Genomic DNA, 18,206 nt, shown 5'->3' on the forward strand with positions numbered 1-18,206 from the left:
AATTAAAGTACATTTTTTCCAGTGGAATTTAGTGCACAGAGCAAATAGACAGCATAAAGAATCTGGCAGCTGTCTTCTGCCTCTCTCCCTCTCTGAGAAGAAGTGCAGGAAATATTTTAATGCAGAACAATGACAGAGGAATGTTCTTAATATACTAATGCAAAACATGTATTTAATGACATTATCACCTTTAAAAAGATTCTTAAGAAACATTATTATTGCACTGTGTTAGTGTTACACAGACAAAAAAAGAACAAATATATTTCAGCCATTTTGAAATATGAAAAACAAAACATTTCTGGCTACTTAAATGAGGGGAATGATATAATTTAATTGTGAATGACAGTGAAAAGCATCCATATCTGGGATTTCATACTGTAAATTACATTTCCCTACCTGGCTTGGCAAACATCAGATAAATAATGCATTTTTACTTTATTTGCATATTAGCTTGCTATGAAACTAGTGACTGTGATTCACAAATAAGTCTTGTGTTTTTTTGCAGAGGGGACATGCATAATGTGTTCTGTGCAGCATTTTAATTGTAGTGGCCATTAGCATTCAAGATTGTCAAATAACCCCAGCATCTTTCCTTACATAGCAATAGATCTATATCTGAGAACATGTACAGAAGCTATTTTCAAGGTCTTTATGAAGTGGGGTTCCTGGAGGGATTCTACTAATAGCTGGAAAACAGCCAGTTTATTCCAGTGATTTCAGCTGTAAAACAGTGATGAGAAAGAAAATTGGAAACATATTCAAATTTCATTATAAAGCCCTATGTATATGGTGTCACTGTTATTTTATTTATTCAAGCACAGTTAAAAAGTGCAGAGAAAAAGAGTCAGTGTAACCATACATATAACAATATGGGATTTATAAGTTGTTCTTGAAGGTATTAGGCTTTTTTTCACAATTGAGGGAAAAGTGATACATGACAATCCTTTTTCTTCACACAAGCAGCACATAACCCAGCTATTTTTTTATTATACCATTTACAGGCGAATACTGAAAATAATGTATTGGAAGAGCTTTATCAGAGATACACAAGGACTAAACCACACACGGAGCCTGTGATAAAATCATTTGTATATTCTGGCTTTATTTTTCTACTTTTGCATTAGTACTGTTTCTGACTCTGTTCTGGAAAAGGACTATTACCAAATGTCCCATTTATGAACTTCTGTTTACTGGACTTCTTGCAGAATATAATTTCATATTTATGCCCATGGAAGTGATGGGAAAGCATCCCCCAAGATCCTCTGGATCCCTTGAATTTGAGATTGACTTTTCAGAGAAATTATTTTTTATGAGAATGTGGAATTGGGTTTTTTCTTCTGAATCCTGAGAAGATCCGGTAAGATGCCTATCAGATGTCTCTCAGCTGTCTATCTGTCTACGTGAAAGGTTTGAAACTTGGAGATTTGAAAGAGCCTTATCTTTGTGTACTGGTTAACCTGTGACTTTCTGTATAAGATACAAAATGCCTCTCTCCCACATATTGATTATAAAAATGGCTATGTTTGAAGAAACTGAAAATTTGTGGGGTTTTTGTTTTTTGTTTTCATTTTTGTTTTTAGCAGTTGTTGACCCAAATGTTTTGCTGTTTTGGTTTTACTGATTTAATTATTCAATAATATTTTTTTCTATGGTTAAGGTGGTAGCAGTTATTCACATTTCGCTGAACTTGTCTAGAGACGAGAAAGAGTTGGTTATAGTAGACTACATATTTGACAGAAACCAGTGTGGTAAGGGAGATCCTACTCGATGGAGATCTGTGCCTTGGAGTGCCAGAGGCAAAGGGCAGATTGCTGGAGCTCCCCGTGCCCTCATTCACTGCCTAGAGAGAGTGAGCAGCAACCAGTCCCATGTCCAGACTCAGGCGAAAATGCTGTGTATTGGGTTCCTGGAGCAAGATAACAACTTCTACAGCTCCCAGAGCTTTCCTTGGGTCAATGTTGGGATTTATTTCATAGCTGACAGAAAGCCCCTATTGTTCTCATGAGAAGGACAGTGTGCTAATATTGTCCTTTACATTTCAAAAGCCTTTCTTTTAAAAGAGACAGTGTGTTTTTTATGATTTAGAAGGGGGCACAGCAATTTGTAATATTTCTTGAATGCCATCAGAAGTCCACAGCAGTGACATTTCTGCTGTGACATTGCATGTTGCTACAAAGTTATAATGTTTAATTGGATGGACTCTTAAGAGTGGTTTAGTTTACTTTTTAAGCATTAGAATCACTAAACCAAGATTGTCTTTTTTATATTAAATATTGACAACAGGGAATAAGCTATTATTAAATGCAATTAACAATCTTAAAAATTGTTAATAATCTTGTATCTGTTTTCAGCACATTCTAGAAAATGTGGTATGATTCTTTTTCTTAGGCAACATGAAGAGGTTTTGGGTACATCTGTGCTGAAATGCTCATTCTGAAAGGCACATGGAGGTAACTTCTTTGACGACTGTTAGTGTGGGAGATATTTGTATCTGGCATTTTCAATATCCTTTTGCAGCCAATCCACCTTGGCTAAATGGGTTCATGAAATTCCCAAGCCAAGCAGAAAGACTGAGCAGAGTTCAGAATTTCTTAATGGATTAAATATCTGTACCGCATATTTTACAGCTTCAACAGGCTCCTCTGTTTCTGTCCCTCTCTCACACACATATGCATAGACTGAAATCAACCCTTAAACTTATCACATCCATTTTTGTATATATGAATGCATAATCTGGGTAAGTCAGTGAGCCAACTCATGTTATTTTTGTTTTTATAAAATAATTTATTTTATAAACAGTCATTTTGAATCAAGTAAGTAGGGTTCAGGCAGTCTAGGCATGAAAGAATTTGGCCCATCCCATAAGAGTGACTGCAAAATTTGTCCCTTATCGTAGAAGATACAATATAGGCTACTGAACTGCTTATGTCATGTTCAGAAAGGATAATCCTCATCAAAAGGCTGGAATTTTCCTCTCAGATCTGTAAGGCAGATCTCCACTCCAATATTATTCTTTCCCCATATGCATGGAACTTCAAAGGGTTATGTATGTAAAAAGAAAATAATATCTTAATCAAGATCAGCCATGCACATCTTGAGAGCAGAGTTTGCATCCAAATGAGGACTGACTGAAAAGTGAAATGTTCATTACTATGACCAGAATTGTGTGCAAAACTGAGAAAGTAATTTATGCTGTCAAGTTCAAAAAGGAAACGGACAAAGCATTTCAGAATACATGAAAGGGAGCCCTCTTCTGTTGGTGTAGGAGAGGACTAGACAACCCAGTAGACAACTTGAATACCTGTGAGCTAAATTGTGCCTGTAAGCACAGCCCTGAGCAAGGAATAGTGTATATGATGAACCACCCTGAGAGGTATATGCTTCCAGGTACAAGTCTCTGAGTTGTAATTGCCTCCTCGTTGCTAGTCTATAACAGAGGCAAGTCATACCAGCCTGCACTGATTGGCAGATAGAATGGAAGACAGTCTAAAGCTGATGAAATAAAAAATCTCTCAGTCCTCTCCTCCAGCTCTCTGTTCCTTTCCAGAATGCAAATATATCAAATTTTTTGTTTCTTCAAGGAAGAAAAACAGACTGTATCTGCCTTTAATAAGCAACTCTCATGGAGAATTGCTTAATGGGAAATGCAAACTGCTGTAGAAGTGGATATTTTTGACTGCAACACCTCAGAAAGATCCTGTCACTGTTGCTGAAGTTATGGGAGAAATCTGACCAAATTAATTCAGGTATGTTCCAGATTAGTCACTGAGGCAGAGTCACTGAGGCCATCTAACCATCTATGGTGGGAGCAACATATGGGCACAGCCTGCTGTCTTCCCTCAGAGACTGGCTAAGGAAGCAGGCCAGGAATGCAACTTAAGCTTCTGGAAGGGAAGAGAGGATTTGTTAAAACCTGCTGGTTGGTTTTTAAATAGCTAGTTTAATATATTCAAAATGAAAGCAGATGCAATTAGTGTGCAATTTGGTATTGAACAACATAGTTACATGCATGGAGATATGTTTCTGCACTACGATAGTCAAACCACAGTCAGATTAAAAAAAAAAAAAAGGAAAAAATAATTGTTGTTCTTTAAAGTATTATAGTATTTATGTCCCTTAGCTCTGTGTTCAGTTGCATTCAGTTCAACAGGTAGTTCCATACCAAGAGACCGTCTGCTATGCAAAATGTAATCAATCTCTCTTTTAAAAGGATAACAAAAATCCCCCTTTCTATACTGGCGCTCTTAACATAAACAAGGGCATCCTGTGTCCTTTCTGCTCAGCCATGAGGAAGAAGAAGGAATTATCCCTTCCTAAAATAATTTACCCAGTAGAGGTTGAAGGCATGTGGGTATAGGCCACTGATGTCCAGAGACTTTTGGAAGACAGAGGTCTCTCGTCAGAGCCAAGAAGCAGCAAGGTGTCACCTTTGGTGCCATGGATGAACATGAAGAGAGGGCATACATACGGTGCAGCTTCATTGCAAGTTTTGGTTACATAAAGCTTTTGTGACAACCCATACCCAACGATGAAATAGAAAGTGACATCTTAAGGTAACAGACATCATAAAAGAAAATATATGCAGAGAAAGCAGCTGTTCTCCCACTGCTGCCTCATCCTTCTTTTGCCAATCATAAACCTTTCTTCCTGTTTTATTTCAGAAATATTTTTATTTTATGTTAACCACATTAAATTATCTTATGATAAATAAACAAAAGATTAAGCAAAGAAAACACAAGCATCTGTATGATCTCAGAATTCAAGACACAATGTCTTTTTTTTAATCAAGTTTTCACTTCACACAAGCTTAAAATAATTTCAAAATACAGCAAGCCCACTTCAAGACTTATTAAATGTAATGTATGTAACCTGGCCATTCAACACGTCTCCACTTTTTTTTTTAAGTTACTCTTTTATTTTATGTTTTATTTCATGTTGCTAGGGCAATAAATGACTTCAAAGTTAAGTGAGCAGTGTACCCTTACAGAAGACTTGCAAGCCTTTGTGCTTTTGTGTTTTAAGTTCCTTCTTACTTTGTGCCCATTTTTTCTGTTGCAGTCTTGTTCTAAAAATAGACAAATAAGTTTAATAACATTTACCTTCTCTATCATTTCTAGTAAAATCCTGGGGTTGCTGAGGCTAGGTGTTATGCAGTGGTGGATACAGCTCAAATATCACATTTTTAATTGCCCCACAGTGTTAATCCAAGGTCCCTTCTCTCCCTCTCTCTAGAAGGGAGAGAGAATACTCTTCTGGAAGGGCAGGGAGAAGAGTAGCAGTTTCTTGGTAAGGTCTTATACAGTCCTCAATAATATAACGTATATCCTGCTTGGTACTCAAGTGCATCTGCTCTGTAGATGAAGACCACTGAAATTAATGAGAAACTTGCAATGACTAATTGTTCCAGGCTACTTGCTGCAGGTTCGCTTATGAATATTAGCACTGCACTCAACGGATGCTGCAAAAAAACATGTAAAACAAGGCCAAGTTAATGACTTCAGCTCCATCAAAGATAGTAGGCTTTTATTGTGGTTATTATGTGTTTAAAAAGGAATAAAAAGAATTTTAAAGATTTACAGAGGGAGGGGGGTTCTGGAGGAAAAGGATTTGTTTCTGCCTCAAAGTATGATAATAACTACTTACTAAATATTTGTGGAAGATTCAGTGCTGTACTGCACTGTTAATATTCTTGCATGAAGGAACCATGTACTTGAGGGAGCATCAATCTCCAAGCCATCAACTTTCTTTGGACTCTGTGCTGTGGCTGTGAATTGTGGTGATAATATTTCTATTTGTGATACAGAAACTCAACTCTGGGACAAGTCATGAGCTCACACTAGGGGCATCCGACAGCTTCTTTTGTACTGCTCTGTTGAGAAACCAGAGAAGGCAGATTGTAACTCAACTCTGAATTCATTTTCTGGGGAAAACACGAGTAGTCAGAGCAGCCCATTTTCAGACTGGGCCCTGAGAATGGTAAAAGTAACTTAAAAGAGGTTATGGGCATTGTGAACAGTTGTGTCCTCTTTCTACCCCCTTATCACCTTCAGTTGTGCTGAGGACATGTGGACTGCAGGTAAGAGTAATACAGTGTTATACTTCAGAGTATGAAGGAATTACTTGTTCTTACCACAGCAGTGTAATCGGGAAACTACCATATTCACTGGGGATGTGGGACATGGTTTCCCATCCTTTTTTTTTTCCTTACTGGAAGTGTGGATTCAAGATCATATCAAAGGTGGCAGGAGATATAGATGTGCATGAACATATCCATCACATCAATCCATGTATGTGCACCATATATATTCCCATTTTTGTAAGTCTTTAAACATTCACTGGAGTAGAGTTAAGAGCACAGATACTCACTTTACTAGAAGCTTGTTACTATAAATTTGGCTGAACAGTCTCCCTCCCATCTCAGAGCACGTGTTCCTATTGGGGAACTGGGGAACCTTTTCCCTGCATATTGCAGTGAAATCTGGGTCAGCAACATCTCCTCATATCCTGATTGAAATAAAACCTGGATGTGTAGGCAGCAAACAACCTGTGATGTGTTCCAATACCTCTGGACAGGGAGATCAAACTTCAGAAGCCACCATGCCGTGCATTTAGACAAAAGTTTGATATAACTAGTAAGTCTATAATCCAACAGACCCTGTTGTAGCCGCAAAGATTGATGTTTCCATGCTGGTTTCCATGCTGGGATGCTTAGTGGCTACATTATTTCTCATTAAGCATTTCTTACCATACTTTGTTGGCCTACTTAAAAGAAGGGACCCAAGGTTTTTTTCATCCTATTGGTGATCCCCAAGCAGTTCTTCAAGAATGGCCCTCACTTGCCCTGTGTATCTAGTTTGTTATTAATTGATTTTTTTTTTCATTTGAAATGAAACATTTTATATAGAATGAAACTTGTAGTTTAACATGACACAGTGTTGTGGGATTTTTTTTGCTTCCTGGTACAACAAAAACAGAAACTAAATTAGGTTAAATCTGAACAGACATTAGGATTCATTTCAGCTACCAAACTGAGAAAAAAAAATCAATTATTCATTTAGCTCTTATAGGAGCATTTTCTAAGTAGAAGGCTCAGACTTCTACTGAAAGTCTATTCTGTTTGGACTATCTAATGGCTTTGGATCCAAAGCAATCCCTAACTCAAGACATATTCAGGAGAAAAACAAAACCATCCCCTACTTTCTGTCCCCTGAAAATTACTGAGCACCAAATTCCAAGGCCATATATTTTCTTTCAGTTTTAGAACTTTTGGAAAAGATCACCGACAATGAATGATGACATTTTGTTACATATATCATAAGCTGCCTGCTTCAAGCATCAGCAACCAGGTAGGCATAATGACAATGCTACAAAAGATGAACAACAAATTTGACCGAGTCCACCAAAACAACAGATTAAGTTTCATGTGATGACCCACAGAGGATACAATGTGGAGGCGAAAATGGAATTGGGCTGAACAAATAAATACTGTGTCCCAGAAGACAACAGAAACTTGGTGCTAGATAAGGGAAAAAAAAAAATCAGGTCCATCTCTATTGAAAGAAAACCACCAGCTAAATAATCAATCTGAGTTGCTACAAAACCATTGTTATATAATAATTTTAATCCTTTGTCTTCCAGAAGATAAAATCCTTAGTTCAGTACCCAGGAACTACAATTCACTATGAAAACTGACATGAAAAAAAGAAAGTGTAATTCATACTCAGGGCAGCTTTAAGTGTAGAAGTAGTAACAATTACATTTATGTTCACAGAAGCAAAGAACTTTCAGGAAAAGTTGATGGCTAGTGTCAGAAATTACTTTGTTTCTCTTTTCAATGGGAAATGTTCTAAGAAATATTTTTAATAGGAATATACCATACCAGAAAAAAAAAATCTATTTCTCTGAATTAAAACTAACGTATTTTGTTTTCTGAATACTCCCTGTGTCATACTCCTGCTGAGAGAATGGACAGAGTTATTCACCGAAGCTGTTCAATTAATGAATATATATTCAAGAAAATTACAAACTACTCAATTTGAGGAAGAGGTGAAATTCACTGAATAAATTATTTATTATGAATTATTCATCTACATCTAGTAAATATGCAATTCTCTCTAATTTTTAGTAAACACTATAACATTTGGTTTTCAAAAGGCATTAAGTAATCAGTCAACTTATCAGCTGCTGTCATTTCTCAGTTGAGGGTTATGAAGAGGTCTATGGGCCAAATTCAGATCTCTTTCCCTTCAAAGAAAGTTTATATTTATTATCTCAAAGTCACTGGAGTCTCCCTGAATTTATACCTTGTAAGTGAAACTAAAATCTTGCTTTTTCTCTAATAAGTTTAATTATTATAGATAACTAAACAAATTTGTTACTTTCTTGTAAGCACTCCTCCAGCTTGTATGATTTATATATTTTAAAAGGCTTTTTCTATTTGCTTCTTTTTTTAATTTGAAATTGTCAGCAAATAATAAGAGTCAATGTAAAAATGAAAAATTAGAAAGTTGTGTAGCTATCCACTTCAAAAATTTGCTGGTTGCTTTTGACGGTGGTGTAAGAACCTATCAAGATGGTACGGAAATGCCAAAATGGCCAACCTTTTGCCCAATTGTAAAGAGATTAAGACAACTGAAACAAGGAATTCTATGTCTTTGAAAACCAAACAATCCACACTGACAACTCACGATAGGTCTAAGAAGATTCTTCATTGAAATTTCACTGCAAAGAGCATAGTAGCTTCTGGTAAAAAGCAACCCATCTTAAGAACTTCTGTACTCACACCAGGGAATGTAGAGCTAGCCAAATATGCTGTATCTATAAAGATAGAAGGACCTATCTGAAAAGACACAGTAGTCTGGAAAATTTCCATACTCAGAACTTCAGTGAAACAAAAGACAACTTCCACAAGAGAGGCTTTGTGAAATAGGCCTATGATTTCATTTAATCTTGTGTACCAAAATGTGTCAGTAGGAAAACTTCATTTCTCTGGTGACATCCCTTGCTCAGTTATGCATTAATTACCATTATAAATTCTTACCTTGTAGCTATTAGGTCTGTGCAACATTGTAATGCCCTGTACTCACCACGTTTGTTTGTCCTTTCTCCCCCAGTTTCATCTGTGTTTCATCAGTGTTATCTGGTTTATCCTGGGATGTTCTTCAAGTGAAATGGGAAATCTGCCAACAGCTTGATTTCCTGGTGGAACATGGTGAAATTGAAATTACATGTTTTGCTAAGTGGCAACAATGTTTTCACTTTAAAACAACAGAATGTAATTCGTTCATTTCTTAGAACTATATAAGGAAAGTTTTACTTTTTAACATGGGCCATGTCACTTCAATTCACTGAGAAGCAAAACACTGGCATGATATTAACTGTAGAAATATGTCATATGCATTAGCCTATTCTGAAAACAAGATGCTTATATGACTTCTTGGCACCAGATAACTAATTAGCTTTGCCTGTTTGGGAATACTGACTCCAGCTACAGTACTTATCTTGACTAATTACGTGTTTTCTCTCTTCTATGCCAGTATCAATTGTGTAAGTGGAGGGCTTTCATAATGATGCTCCATACTGTCAAGGAACAGATTGATTGCAAGAAATCTAGAGGAAGGAATTTTTGAAAATGAAAGCAATACAGTGACTTCACCTATAACATATAGTAGATGTTAAACTGGGTCATCATGTACAAAATGTGTCAGATATTTGCCTTCAGCTATTCCTTTGCCTGATCCTCTGCTTTCCAAACTTACCAGGAGCACTGAACCCCTCTCCCTAGTCCCTTTCAAGGCTGTGACCCACAGAGCTCTTTTCCCATACATCTGTGACTCCAGCCTCCCCTCCCTTCACCTCAAGAAGTCCACCACGATCTCCTCCCTCTGTCTTCTCTTGTACAACCAATCCCATGTCATTAACACTATCCTATGCCTCCTGAGTTGTTTCTGTCAAAGTGTGGGTGGGATGGGAAAGCATTTGGGAAAGGGTGGTCAACTGCTGTTGCTGAGACAGAAATCAAGAGTAAGGCTTCCTGCCCATGGAAGGCTTCAGAGCATAAAAATGTATCAGAGAGGGCAGCTGATGCTAGAAGCATTCATTGTTACCCCTCATTTCCAAAGACAACAGCCACAGCCCCACTCACCCTGCTTTCTGGGTCAGGAGGCAGGGACTCACTGCTTTGGTAGTGTTCATTCTAAGAATGAAATGGCTGAGTCTTCTGGCACAGGCAAAACAGGCAGCAGAACTGTGACTCCCCCAGCACACTGCTGTCCTGGGAATCGGCCTGATTTTTGTACACCCAAAGTCAGCTTTGTACAGTATTAACAACTGCATGTCTCCAGATTTGGATGTTGCAAAATCCAAGATCAAATGGCAGTTGTAAAAATAAAACTCACTTTGAAAACACAGAGTTTTCCATTCTTTTACTGTTATCATGGGATGTTATTATATGTTTTTATATTCTGTCCCCACTTAAAATGTGAGTGGCTTTTAACAGAATTAAACATGCTTAGTCTGTCCCCCAAACTAGATCCCTGCTGTATATTGTCTCTGTCAATTAAATATATTTCACTCATTTCCTGAACGCAGACATGTAATTTTTTCATGTATATTCAGTCGAATTTAAATACATTGTGGGCAACACATAGAAACTGTGATTTGTCTGTTAATAAATCAAGCTAAAGAGGTTCTTTATCCACCCTATTAGATTTCATGGCAACCTTCGGCATTTGTTTCAGGTAAATGTTTTGCTACTAGAACTTGCTTTTACTTCTGACATTTTAGCCAGCATTTCCCTTTCAAAACTCATGATCAGTGACCCAGAAGAACTTCAGACACACAGTACCCAAGTAGGGATTGGCCTTACTTCAGGCAGATCCACTGGCTTTACCATTTTGTCTAAGTACAAAGCTGAGTCATCTTCAAATGATGCACTTAAAAACATTTTAGTGTGGTACTCCTTGAAAAGTTTTACCTCTTTAGGCCTCATCCCCTCTACACAGGATTGCAGGTGTTCTGAACCACCACTATTCATTGTTATGTCCTGGTAAAACAGATTAATATTCTAATTACTTACTGCCATCCATTTTAGTACTTCTTTTGTTCATACTTTGCATACAGATCCAGACAACAAAATGTAAAGTACAAGTCTATAACTGTTAGCAATACATCCAATTGAAACATGCTAGAATATTAATACTTTATGTGAATTTAAATTTACTTCTGTTCACAGAGTAACTCTTACATCCCAGATGAGAGGACATCCAACAAATATATTAGCACCCCATGCAGAGAGTGCTTAATATTGAAAAGGTATAAAAAAGGCACCTGAGTATCAGATCGCAGGAATTTTTTGAGGGTCTGGGAACTAAATAGACATATTAAAAAACAGCTGTTCCTGAGAACTGCTGAAGTTTTACAAGTGGAGTTGTTATTCCTACTCAGTATAATTATGTTACTAATTTCCAACATTGTTTTATTGCTATTTAAATGAAAAAAGATGGCTCTAGAAGGATTTTGAGGTCTCCACACTCTAAGTGATATTAATTTGAAGGGAATATCACCCTAAGCAAGCATAATGTCCAAAAGGTTATTCATTCTCATAAAAGATATGAAGAAAATATTTGAATATTTCTGCACAGGAGAGCTGATTATGCCTTTATTTTTATAAATGTAAACTTTGTCTACCATTGGACTGAAGTTCAATACCTTTGCATGACTTAGACCAGACCAGGCAAGGATTTACTGTGTCAGCAATATGTGAGTAATTTATATTTTTAAGATTATGTCCCCAGTGTATGAAGAATGATGATATAAACATCAGTGACTTTTGTATTTAGGAGTGGTGCAGAAACTTGTAAGATCTAGGTCTTACAAGTAGAGATAAGAGAGCATCAACAGAAATGGAAGTAGCCATGTTCCAATGATTGAAAGCTACTTGTAATTTCTGTAAAATACCAATGTTCCCACATTCACAAACTCCATTTCTCCAAAATCCATGGTGAGATAGGCTCATACTTCACTTGCCTTTACTTGTTTTTTTTTTCTTAACTGAAATCCAAATGAGCACAAGCTGAGATGAGCATGCAGAATAATCAATTTTCTTTATTTTATGAACTAATTCACTAGGATCATCACATTTTCTTAAAATATGATAAGCAGGGAGTTCTTAAGTACAGAATTTTTCATAGGAACAAATAACAGCTGTTGCTGCTATTGATTTGTAGCTGCCACTCATGAAGACAAAAGATATCTTTGGACAGTACTATTGTGGATAAATTTAGAGCTGACTATAAAATAAAGACATTACAAAGCTCCTGCATTACTTAGCACCCACGTAATATCTTTCAGTGAGACAAGGAATTTGCTGCCTACTACTAAAACAGTCCTGATTTTTTCTTATGTTCATGAAATGAGATGAGGTCAGGAACACTCAAGAATTTTTAGTTTATTTAGGAATATTAACATGGAGCTGAACTATTACTTTCATACAATGTAGTTTAGTATAATGAACAGAATTTTAGAATTAAATCAGTAGTATTCGTTGAGTTTGTCTGTAAATAATATAAACTAGCTAAACTAAACCAAATTTGTTTATGAACAAATTTGTGTGGGATTCAGCTTCAGATAAGCACACCTAAACATAGTTCCTCACATGAAGGGAAATCAGTTGCCTACACACAAGCATATTATACTTTGTGGGATGCACTAAGGTACACAGTACATCGGAGTAAAGCCATCAGGTATAATGAATGACTGCATGCCTCTGTAACAGGAGCTGAAAAACAAGTGCAATATTGCCCCAGCACCAAAAAATGACACAAGATGCCCTGCTTTTAGGCAGCTGAATCCCATCCCACCTGTGTAAATTCCCAACAGAGAGAAAAAGAGGTCAGTTCAGTTGTCTCCACTTGGATCTCTAGGATGATCTAAGATGCTCGTGAGCACCCAGCCTGGCCTCCTTATAAGGTGTTTGGTTTAAGCCATGAACTAGCTATTATGACCAATACAGTCCGTGGCTGCTAAAGAGCTGCTCAACTCAAGTAGGTACCACTATTTGGCCAGCTGAATAACTCTAAGGTCCCCTAGCTTTATGGACAAAAATCTTGTCATTTGCATACACTTAGACATCCAGTGCTACTTGATATGTTTTAAGGTATCTGAGAAGTCTGCCTCAGTCTGGCAGACATCACGGGACATACATTCAACTCATGACTCTCTGGAATGACAGCTGGAGATGGATCATAAGTTTACCTATACACTAGTGCATCTCAGATGGCACTGGGTGTCTGTGTGTAAATAATTTAATCAAGAAGAAAAATTGTTGAACTCTAACTATCCAAGAAAACTAATAAAACAGTAAAAGTATATTGCTCACAGTTCTGTGCCCATGGTTGCTTTTTTTCTCCCTCTTTCTATGCAACACCTACATGAATTTTTGGCTTGGTATCTACCTCATGCTGCAATAAAACATTTTGTTGTTCAAGTTCCTTTGAATAATTAAACTTAATCTGTCTTCCTTTGGCAACAAAATGGGGACAAAAGAACTTCTAAGAATGGAGTGATATAGTCATATGTGATAATCTTACAGCCACCTCTTATTGTTTGTTTCTGAGCCATCAGAAAAGCTGTGAGACATTTTGCCATACAGCCCGAGTATAATGTTGTAAGTACACAGAAGAAAATTATAAGCATAGGACAGCAAAGGAGAACCTGATCTTGCATTAATGAGACTTCAGTTATGTGGCTACCAAATTAACCTTGAGTAGGAGCAATAAGGGCAAGGCCAGAGAGATATCAAGCAGCTAATTGCATGCTTTTAGTGCAGAGAATCACCACAAAACAAGACATTTTTATTACATCTGGCCTACCGATCTTTTTATAACTTACAACATAGAGAGAAATGCAACAATCTATAAAGGCATTAGCAACTGACATGTAAGAATGATGTTTTTGGAAAGTGCTGTTATAGGTTCTCTTAGGATGAGAAAATACAGACAGTCCAAAATCTGTGTCAAAGTTTTGGGAGCCTTAGGGTTGTACTTTTGTAGCTGCAATGTCATTATGACTCAAGGCACTTTCTTCTTGCACTATAAAGCCATTTTAAAACTAAATTTACTTCAGTACACCAAAGCTAGCTTAGAAATTCAGTACCTAATCATAAGCAATTATGTTCATATTTCTACACTCAAGTGACTCCCTTTATGAGTTCAGACCTTGTCATAAAGTCTAACATCTGAAATGTAAAAAGCAGTAGATTTGATAGGCATAAATGAGTCCAGTCCATCAGCCACTTAAGGAGAATTTGCTTCTTTGACCTCATGCTTCTTACAGATACAGATTCTTGGCTTTGACAGAAGCTGACTACAGGGAAAAAAAAAAAAAAAAAGAAAAGATAACTCCAGTATCATAAAAATACCTGAAGGTCCACTGTTTCTATTGTAGGAAGATGTCTTTAGGATACCACCATACCCCTACTGATCAACTGGTAGACTGGGAACTGAGTACAGATACCTTGCCATTGTGAGAACCCAAGAATTCTCAAGCTGAACAATCAGTTGACATACTGAAAATTTAGATAAGCCTTCATACTTACAAACATGGAAGAACTGGTCAAGAACATGAAAGCTGACAGCAGCCTCGGTTGCCAGTGATAATGAGATGATGGAGTTCAGAATCATGACAGGAGGGAGCAAAAAGCAGGATAACAACTCTGGACTTCAAGAGAGCAGATTGTTTAAGGATCTGCATGGAAAAATCCTACAGAAAACAAACCTGGAGAGAATCATAGAATCACAGAATCATAGAATGGTTTGGGATGTAAGGTACCTTTAAAGATCATCTAGTTCCACCCTCCCTGCCATGGGCAGGGACACCTTTCCCTAAATTAGGTTGCTCAAAGGACCATTCAACCTGACCTTGAAAATTTCCCATGATGAGGCATCCACAACTTCTCTCGGCTACCTGATACTGGGGATTGCCCCAACCCAAGTGCAGGACCTTGTTGCACTTGACCTTATGGAACGTCATGAGGTCCACATGGGCCCACTCCTCAGGCCTGTCAAGGTCCCTCTGCATGGCATTCCTCCCCTCTAGCATATCGACTGTACTGCTCAGCTTGGTGTCATCCACAAGCTTGCTGAGGGTGCACTCAATCACACTGTCTATGTCATTAATCAAGAAACTGAACAATATCGGTCCCAGTACGGACCCTTGAGAGACACCATGCATTACTTGTTTCCACTGGACATTGAGCCATTGCCTGCACCTCTTTGGACATGGCCATCCAGCCAATTCAGCCAATTCCTTATCCACCTAACAGTCCATCCATCAAGTCCATATCTCTCCAATTTAGTGGCAAGAATGTTGTGGGGGACCGTATCAAAGACCTTATAGAAGTCCAGGCAGATGACATCCGTAGCTCTCCCCTTGCCCACTGATGTAGTCACTCCATTGTAGAAGGCCACTAGATTAGTCAGGCATGAGTGAAGCCATGCTGGTGAAGCCATGCTGGCTGTCTCTAACCACCTCCCTGACTTCCATATGTTTTGACATATCTTCCAGGAGGATCTGTTCCATGATCTTAGCGGGCACTGAGGAGAGGCTGACTGGTCAATAGTTCCCAGGCTCCTCCTTATTACCCTTTGTAAAAAGGGGTGAGGTATTCCCTCTTCTCTAGGAACTGGGGACTTTGCCTGACTGCCATGACTTTTCCAATATTATGGAGAGTGGCTTAGCAACTACATCTGACAATTCCCTCAGGACCCTGGAATGCATCTCATCACGTCCCATGGACTTGTGAATGTTCAGTTTCCTCAGGTGGTCTTGAACCTGATCTTCTTTTCTGATAGGAAGGGCTTAGAAGATTGTGATCAGGAGCACAGAGTCTAGATGGAGACCCATCAGTAATGATGTGCTCCAGGGTCAATGGTGGGTCCAAAACTGTTTAGCATTTTCATTAATGAATTGGGTGATGGTGCAGAGTTCATACTCAGCAAGTTTGCAGATGACACAAAACTGAGAGGGATGGCTGATAGGCCAGATGGTTGTGTTGCCTTTCAGAGGGACCCTGACAGGCTGGAGAAGTGAGCAAACTGGAACCTCATGAAGTTCAACAAATAAAGTGCTGCTCCTGGGGAGGAGTAACCCCAAATGTCAGTACAGGCTGAGGGCTGACCATCTGGAAGTCAGCTCTGCTTGGACTCCTGGTAGGCAACAAGTTTTACATGAGGCAACAATGTGCCTGTATGGCAAAAAACGTCAGCAGTGTCCTGGGCTACATTAGGAGGGTTGCTGCCAGCAGGTTTAGGGAGGTGGTCCTTCCTCTCTACTCAGCACTGGTGAGACACCATCTGGAATGCTGGGTCAAGTTCTGGGCTCCCCAGTACAAGGGAGACATGGACATACTGGAGCAAGTCCAGTGAAGGGCCACAAAGGTGATTAAGGGATGGGATCATCTAACATATGAATAGAGGCTGAGAAAGCAGGGATTGTTGACTGCAGAAAAGACTCAAGGGGATCCTATCAATGATTTTGATAAACATTTTGTTATGCATTTTAAGAGTTTAACAAAATGTGATCCCAATCATGGTTGTGGTCTGTCACCACTCCTGTAAGGTAAATCTCAAACAGTAGTACAATCAGCAGATTGAATATATCCTGTTAGATAAGACAGTAAGTATGTAAGACAAGCACTATATGAAGACTTGAACTGCTCTTCTGTGACATAAATCATCATAAACCTCACCATTTTTCACTTAATTGAATTGTAATTCAATTAATTGTGAGCATTGAGTGCTTACAGGAGACTTCATTGTGTGGTAGAGTACTTTTTAGAGATTAGGATATAAAATTAATATTAGCAATATTTAATTGACATTTATGAAAAGGTTACCATATTAATATTGTTGGGATTTTTTTTCATTTGTTCTTAGAAAGATTCAACAATATCTATTTAGTATATTTGTTTTGTTTTCCTTTTTTAGTCACAAATTAATCCAATGATAAAACATTATTTAACATAAGAAATTATATAAAAAATTGGGGGTTTTTGTCTCCCCTACCAGTCTGACACTATTATAGTTCTGGCCATTACTCCATGCATATTAAGTATCCAAACAAATATTTCTCTACTGCCTTTTGCTTAATAGTATTTTTTGTAGAGTAAAAATTGACAGTCACAATAGTTCCAGCTATACTTCCTGTTAGTAATGTTTATTTATATATGTAAGAGCAAAACACTGTCATAAAATGCTATGGCACCAGCATTGTTTCATATATTACTTTTATTCTCTTTAAATAATGCAACATTTTAAGAAAAGTAAAAGGAACCAAGCAACATACTGTAGACTGTTGCTAGAAAAAATGTTTTAAGTAGTGTTTGTAAAACACTTTTAAAATCTAACATGAAAAGCACTTCTTAAATGCAGCATTTGTACTTTCATCCATTCGTTCAAAATGTCTTACTCTTTATTATCCTCAGTTTCTGAGAAAACAAAAAATTGCATATCTTATTGAATGAAGAAGAAAGAGTACATGTTTTACCCATAAATTTTGCACATGTGCAAAATGAGAACAAATCCAAGTAACACCAAAAATAGCAGTGAAACTATGAGTATTCTGGTCTTTCATATATTTCTGGTGGGTTGACCCTGGCTGGACGCCAGGTGCCCACCAAAGCCACTCTATTACTCCCCTCCTCAGCAGGACGGGAGAGAGAAAATGTAATGAAAGGCTGGTGGGTCGAGATAAGGAAAGGGAGAGATCATTCACCAATTACTGTCAAAGGCAAAACAGACTCGACTTGGGGAAATTAGTTTAATATATTACCAATCAAATCAGAGTGGGATAATGAGAAATAAAAACTAAATCTAAAAACACCTTCCCCCCACCCCTCCCTTCTTCCCCGACTTAACTTTACTCCCGAATTCTCTACCTCCTCCCCTCCAGCGGCACAGGGGGATGGGGAATGGGGGTTGCGGTCAGTCCATCACACATTGTCTCTGCTGCTCCTTCCTCCTCAGGGGAAGGACTCCTCACACTCTTCCCCTGCTCCAGCGTGGGGTCCCTGCCATGGGAGACAGTTCTCCATGAACTTGTCCAACAGGAGTCTTTCCCACAGGCTGCAGTTCTTCACAAACTGCTCCAGCGTGGGACCCTTCCGTGGGGTGCAGTCCTTCAGGAACAGACTGCTCCAGCACAGGTCC

This window comes from Mycteria americana, chromosome 2 (genome assembly GCF_035582795.1).
Source record: "Mycteria americana isolate JAX WOST 10 ecotype Jacksonville Zoo and Gardens chromosome 2, USCA_MyAme_1.0, whole genome shotgun sequence".
Classification (NCBI taxonomy): domain Eukaryota; kingdom Metazoa; phylum Chordata; class Aves; order Ciconiiformes; family Ciconiidae; genus Mycteria; species Mycteria americana.